We start from the raw sequence: 7,971 nt of genomic DNA, 5'->3' as shown, positions 1-7,971 counted from the left end.
ATAAAAAATTGAAATTAGAAATATCTTTTAAAAACAATTTTTAATATTCTTTTGGGAGGGGTGGGGGTAGGGGTGAGGGTGGGGTAAAAAAATTGAATTGAAAAATAAACTTTAAAATTATTATTATTTTTTGAGGGGGTGGTTGGGGGGCTGGTTTGAGGGTAGGGACAAAATAAATTGATTTTTTCAACAAAAAAGTAATTGTAATTTGAAGTTGGAAGAGAGTTTTGATACAATAAAATGCAACACGGATGGAGCTAGTAGAGGGAATCCTGGAGAAAGTGCCTATGCATTTTGCTTAAGGAACGACAAAGGAGATATTGTATATGCGGAGGCAGGGCATTTGGGAAATAGAACGAACATGGAGGCAGAAATATTAGCAGTCTTTAAAGCACTAAGACATTGCAAGAGATATAATTTCAGCAATTACATTCTAGAGACAGATTCTCTAAGCATTACAAATATAATTCGAGGTAATTGGAAGGTACCATGGCAGCAGGCAGAGGAAATACTGGAAATAATAGAGTTAATTAGCTCTACACAGGCAAAGATTCAACATGTGTTTCGGGAAGCTAATAAACTAGCAGATAAATTGGCAAATGAAGCATTTGAGCAAACAAATGCAATACAAATACATGCTTTCCAATAGTTATCAGTGGAATGTAGAGGAATTGTGAACATGGATAAAGCAAAAATTCCATCACTACGGATTAAAATAAGGAAGATAACAGTACAAGCAATACATCAGGGGAGGGATCAGAGAGATTAACAAGGAACACAGTTATGCTATGTACATCAATTTTTTCCACTATACAGGCATACATAACTGTGAAGAAAACAATAGTCCTAGCTATGTCAGCTTACAAAAAGTTCCACCAGCAAAAACGAAGTCGGTCAAATCAGATACGGAGAGGTTGTCTTGGAATCTCTATGTCCGTCTCAAATCAGTGTGGAGTAAGGCAAAAATGGAAAAGTATGGAGATGTGCTTACATTTTCCAAGCAATAGCTCAGGACTTGGCATCAGATCCACTGCACCACCGAAGTTTACCACTACAAAGGAAGCCGAGGTCAGGAAGGAAGAGTGATTGGCATTACAACACATAAGTGGAGAGGAGGGAAGACTTATTGCTGCGAGCTTCAAATTATCAGAGTGAAGGAGGACACGGAGATTTTGTTCCTCAAAGCTACTATGATGAACATTTTCAAGTAAGAGGCGGAGGAGACAGAGGATGCAAATGGAAATCTTACTCACTTTTATAGTATGCCATTTCCATTTGGATTGGCCCACATTTTTTCATGCTTTTTGTTTCATTCCTTTGGGCCTATTTTACGGGTCTATATTTGTAAATTTTTGGGTTTATTGAAATAAAGGAGCTAACAGCTCCACCAATATTAATTAAAAAAAAAAAAAAAAGAGTTTTGGAAAATGTTTTCCTTAAGTTTTGAAGGAAAGTCATTTTCCTTAAATTTGAGGAAAATGAGTTGATTTGGAAAACATTTAACCCAACCAAACATGAGAAAATTGGAAAAACATTTTCCGGAAAATGTTTTCCTTCATACCAAACACACCTTAAGTGTGGATTGTGCAATCCTTTTTTATGGAAATTGAAAAAACATGTTGCTAGCTCAGGCCTCATTCTCGTTATAATTTGCGTTGAGGACAAAACATGATCTTAGTTTTGGGGTGGGGAAGTGATCTTGTTAGATATGTTTTTGTATTAGTTTTGCTTTATTATTTTTTTGGGGTTCCTCAACTTTTGTATTCAGTATTTTTTTAGGATAATTCCTTTAAACCGACTAGATTTTATTTTTATTACTTTTTACAATTAGTTTAGTTTTTTTAGGTTAACTTTTCTATAACTATGAAGTCCATCACTATTAGGACGACACTCTAAATAATGGAATCTACTAGACTTGATGGGAATTTATTTTTGCAGAAAAATATAAAAAGATAGAAGCACATCTAGACTCATGTACTTTCTAAGCAAAGACTTTAAAAATAGGGCTTAATAAATGCATATTATTCAATGTGTTAGTTATAAAGATTGGAGTTTAAAAAAAAAAAAAAAGAGTTTTGGAAAATGTTTTCCTTAAGTTTTGAAGGAAAGTCATTTTCCTTAAATTTGAGGAAAATGAGTTGATTTGGAAAACATTTAACCCAACCAAACATGAGAAAATTGGAAAAACATTTTCCGGAAAATGTTTTCCTTCATACCAAACACACCTTAAGTGTGGATTGTGCAATCCTTTTTTATGGAAATTGAAAAAACATGTTGCTAGCTCAGGCCTCATTCTCGTTATAATTTGCGTTGAGGACAAAACATGATCTTAGTTTTGGGGTGGGGAAGTGATCTTGTTAGATATGTTTTTGTATTAGTTTTGCTTTATTATTTTTTTGGGGTTCCTCAACTTTTGTATTCAGTATTTTTTTAGGATAATTCCTTTAAACCGACTAGATTTTATTTTTATTACTTTTTACAATTAGTTTAGTTTTTTTAGGTTAACTTTTCTATAACTATGAAGTCCATCACTATTAGGACGACACTCTAAATAATGGAATCTACTAGACTTGATGGGAATTTATTTTTGCAGAAAAATATAAAAAGATAGAAGCACATCTAGACTCATGTACTTTCTAAGCAAAGACTTTAAAAATAGGGCTTAATAAATGCATATTATTCAATGTGTTAGTTATAAAGATTGGAGTTTTAGATAACTAAGTTCGAAATTATTAATGTTTCATGTGTATTGAGTATTTGTCCATTTCTTTTATTAAGACATTTAGAACTTGACATGTGTGTAAAAAGTTGAACTCGTTGGATGTTATGAAGAGATCTTTTGTTTAAACCTATATAATTTTTATCGTAATACCAACCTAAACATCTTTCCTAGTTAATCATTTATAAGCCTATAACTTATTTGTATAGCCTTGTGATATATCCTAACTCTCTTTTGTTGATTATCCTTATGTTTTGATCCAAAATTCTTTAATGCACTTTGAGTTGAAAGACTTAAAGGAGAAGAGGGAGATGAGAAAAACAGGTGAATAAACTCAGAAAAGATGGGTTATGAAGAAAAAAGAGATAGAAAATAGTGTCCAAGTTGTGAAAAAAAGGTGAATATAACTTGATTATAAAAGGTTGAGAAGTGTGAAAAAGAAAGAGTGAAAATTATCCTTGTAGCAACTAAGTAGTAAAAAGGGGGGCAATGTCTAAAGGATAGGAAAAAAACCAAAAGTATCATAAAAATTGAAAGTAAGGTGGAGTAAGAAAAGGAGATTTATTGATTTTGTTAGTGTGTCTTAAAGTGCATAGGAAAGATTAGTTACTATCTTAACCAAATATTTCCTACCCGTTCCTTAGTTGATCCCAAATTTTTTTTGATCCGATAGTTTAGTACTTTGATTGATGTAGTAACATACAATTAGAAAGTCTATGATATATTCTCATACGTCTTGAATTTTCTTGTTAGAGTGAGAAATTTTTATTTGCTTATGTCTTGTTGATTATATACATATGATGAGTAAAAAAAATGACATTTCTTTGAGCGTGAGGACATTTTATAGTTAAAATAAGTAACTTAACGACTTAAGTAGTTGCATCTTAGCATATTGGCCCTATAAATGAGACAAATAGTCAATCTAATGATTGAGGTTTGCATGATAAGTCTTGAATTTGAAAAATTGCGCTTGAACTAGTAAATTTCAGATCATGATTAAATTGTCCATGCAAATCGGATTTGTGAGTAGCCTTGTATAACTAACACTGATATTATAGGTTAGTAGAGGATATGATGAGTTGTTCGAGGATGAAAAAAACTCTAAGTGTGAGGTGGTGATTTGGGGTGTATTTATACATTTAAACACCATATTTTACCCATGTTTTAGCTATATCTCGAGTATAATTTTATGAATTTCCTTGTGTTTATTAAATATATATTATGATGAGCTAATAGATATGATTAAGATAATTTCAGATAAAAATAGCCAAAAAAAAATCAAAAAATGGATTGGAACACAAAACAAAGTGTTCTGGATTAAAATTCAGTCAATAGAATGCTAAAAAGGAATTTGAGGCGCGAGGTGGCCTTTTATGAGATTGGTCTTGCGTCGCAACTATCTAGAAATGAGATTCAGAGACTTTGATTTTCTGGAGAACTCTTAGATGGACCTTGCACTATGCGCCTCCTCCCTCCGCGATGGGTCTTGCGCCACACACCCTCTATCATCAAGTTGACCAAAGTCAAAGCAGAGTTCAAGAGGAATTAACATTCCATCCTACTATTATAAATATGTCTTTTTGACTATATTTTTAAGGTTATGCCTTATTTTTTAAGGTTGTGAATTATTAATAGAGACTAGATTTTACTTATAGTAAAAAGATTTATTGTTTTTAGTTTTTAGGGTTTACTTACAGTTTTTAATAGATTATTGTGGAACAAACAACATTCTCTTGCAAGGGTTGTGTTAATCAAATATTTTTTTTACATTCTTCTTAATTTAATGTTCTTTAATTAGTAGTTTAAATTATAATAGTTATTGCTTATCGCTAGTTATGAGTAGCTAAACTCATAGCTAGGGATATGGAACTTAGAGTAGGGACAATGATAATAGATTCTTTACAATAATATATTCTCATGAAGGGCTGATCATTGTGCATTAAGGTTATTTAGTAAAAAATTCTTTTTTAAAGGTTGTGAATATTAAAAACTTGACCGTATTTTGACTTGCTTGACAAAAGAGGTTAAGACTAAGAAATGGTCATTAATAGGGATTTGGTGCTACCAAGCACCACATAATAGCTTGACCTAGAGATAGAATAGCTAACCTGAGGCTTTTGATGAATAAATAAATTAATTTGACACCCAAGTGCCGACAAGAATTTAGGGTGATATTCTCTTAATTAGGCTGAGAGACTTTTTGAGAATTATAGATTCGTTAGTTTTGCACAATAAACACACTTGAATTGAGTTGATAGTAAAGTATTTTTCTTTTGAGCTTTGATATCTAAGAACTGTAACATAAGTTCATCTTTATTATTGATAAAAATCTAAATTAGGTAGTAATTTCTTATAACCCCCCCACCCCCCGCCCAATTTTTCTAGTAATAGTTACTAATTAGAATTTTGATAAAAAATTATAAATATATCTAACAACACTCTATTTGGGTTTCACAATCTAGTTGGTTTACTGTATTTTGAAATCGACCATTTTAATTCGGTAAAAGGGTCTAGTTTGAACGACATCAAATGACACGTTTGGCATAATGGATAAATCGAGATAATCCTGATATATTAAATCCTTAGTACCCACTCTTACACCTTGTTTGAATGATTGTTACCCATTTTATTGTATTGTTAGTTTAAATAAGAGAAAAGACATAAAGTGATACCTCCAGAAGTTGTTCAAATTTTTTAAAAAGACACCTTAACTATGTGGACGTTCTATTAACCCACAAAAATATTCAATACCTTTGTAAATAGACCATTTTGACCTATTTTCTCATCAACCCAAGAATTTTAATAGGCGAGTGGCGCACCCCCCCTTTTAATTAATTAATTAAATTTAACTATTAATAGAACATGAATTTAATCCGACCCAAAATACAAATATGGGCACACCTTTCCCTAAAAACGACGACATAAGGCTTGTGTTGTTGCTTTTTTTCTCCCAACTTACTTTGACAATTCATGGGGTTTCTTCAGAACCTTTTGGGTTGATGATTTTAGTTTCTTGGAAGCTGATTTATATCCGATTGTTGGAGCTTGCTTTCACTTTATAGAATCGTCCGTTCTTGCCGCCATTGTTGTTAAGAGTTGATCTTCGTTAAGTTCTATGAACTGGGGTTTTGCAAGGGTTTAGTTTGCGGCACTTTTGCAGAATGAAATAATACACGCAACAACGGATTATTCTCGTCATTACAAATACGATTCAAGATTTGTATTTGGTATTATAAGAATATTTTCCCTCAAAATCTAATTACAAAGGTAACTTGATTTCTAAAATTTTAAAGAGATTTAATCTTGGCGACAGAAAATTAACAAGAAGTTAGAAAGTTCTTACCTTTTTGGGTTGTTTTCATTCGAAAGGGAAGATAATTTTCTAGAGTTTAAACTTTCAGCCAACTGAGTTTTTGAAAGCATTGAGGAAGATGATGTATTTAGAGAGGAAGTAATTAAATAATAGAGAAAGAACTGACACGTGATGCTTAATAATTTGTTTTTGGAAGAAATTTTTTTCATCCACGCGCATCATTTGCGTGAATATAAACATAGGGAGAAGATCAGTCAGAATGGTCTATTTACAAGGGTATTCATTACTTTTGTAGGATAATAGGACGTTCACATAGTTAAGGTGACTTTTTGAAAATTTGGGACAATTTCACTCGTCACTTTATGTCTTTTCTCTTTAAATACAATATTTGTTTTGATTGTTACTTAAACAATGTATCATATCGTTTAAATTAATTGTTAGGTAACGACGAAAAGACCCATTTTGTGTAATTACCAATTTGGTGTAGTTGTGTCGTTACCTTAATATTTTATTCTCATTTTGTCTTTACTTATTATTTAATAATTATATTTTATCCTTTATCCTACCATTTCATATTAGCTCTACCCCGTACCCTACTTTTCTTGTAAGTTTATCATTCAAATTATGGATGTGTGAAATTATGTACTAACAGAGAATGATACAATCCATTTAAACATTGTATTCATTAAAACGATATAGTACGATATAATACGACACAAAACAATAGAATACAATACGATATATTATGAAACAATACGTAACAACCATAAAACAAAGTGTTAATCCTTTGTTTGGTTATAAAGTTTGCGACAACTTATCCTAAGATTAATAGTTAATACAAGAATAAGTTGGTAGAATAATAATCATGGATAACTTAATCAAAGATAAAATAGTCAAAATGGTAAAAATATCACCTCAAACCTTTTTTTTACACCCCTTTTCACATCATTTACACTTGTGAAAAATATTTTTCTAAATAAACAACTTATTCTTAGAATATTATGCAATGCATATTATTTTAGTAGAATAAATTAAACATTCACTAATATATAATATCAAGATAACTAATCCCAACACAACTAATCATAGCATAATCAATCCCAACATAACTAATACATCATAACTATTCTTTAAACAAACGAACCTTAAGAATAAAGGGTTTGTAAATGCGGAAATGGGTGTTAAAAATGGTGTAAGTATATGTGAAGGTTCCTCAACTCATTACAGAGGTCGTCATAAAGCTTTTTGAGAAAAACATTTTGGGTGCTCCAGAGCGCCAGATCAATGGGCTAATACACACGAAAAATCGAAGAATTTGTGCTATTCATAAAAAAAAAGGCTTGTAAATGTAGAAATGGGCGTTAAAAATGGTGTGAGTATACGTGAAGGTTCCCCAACTCATTATGAAGGTCCTCATTAATTTTTTTGAGAAAATCTTTTTGGGTGCTCCGGGGCACCAGATCCATGGGCATTACACACGAAAAATTGAGGAATTTTCACGATTCCTAAAAAAGGGCTTGTAAATACGGAAATGGGCGTTAAACAAATGGTGTGAGTATACGTGACGGTTCCCCAACTCATTACCGAGATCCTCATAAATATTATTGAGAAAAAAATATTCAGTGCTCCGGCGCAGTAGATCCATGGGTTAATACACATGAAAAACCGAGGAATTTGTGCGATTCCTAAAAAAAGGCTTGTAAATGCGGAAATGGACGTTAAAAATTAGTGTGAGTATAGGTAAAGGTTCCCCAACTGATTACAGAGTTCCTCATAATGTTTTTTGAGAATTTTTTTTTGTTTTCTACAGGATACCAGATCCATGGGCTAATACAAATAAAAAATCGAGGAATTTACGTTATTCCTAAAAAAGGGTATGTAAACGCGGAAGTGGGAGTTAAAAATGGTGTGAGTATACGTGAAGGTTCCCCAACTCATT

The sequence above is a fragment of the Solanum tuberosum genome, unplaced genomic scaffold (genome assembly GCF_000226075.1).
Source record: "Solanum tuberosum cultivar DM 1-3 516 R44 unplaced genomic scaffold, SolTub_3.0 scf00594, whole genome shotgun sequence".
Taxonomy (NCBI): domain Eukaryota; kingdom Viridiplantae; phylum Streptophyta; class Magnoliopsida; order Solanales; family Solanaceae; genus Solanum; species Solanum tuberosum.
Note: the sequence above shows the minus strand (reverse complement) of the source record.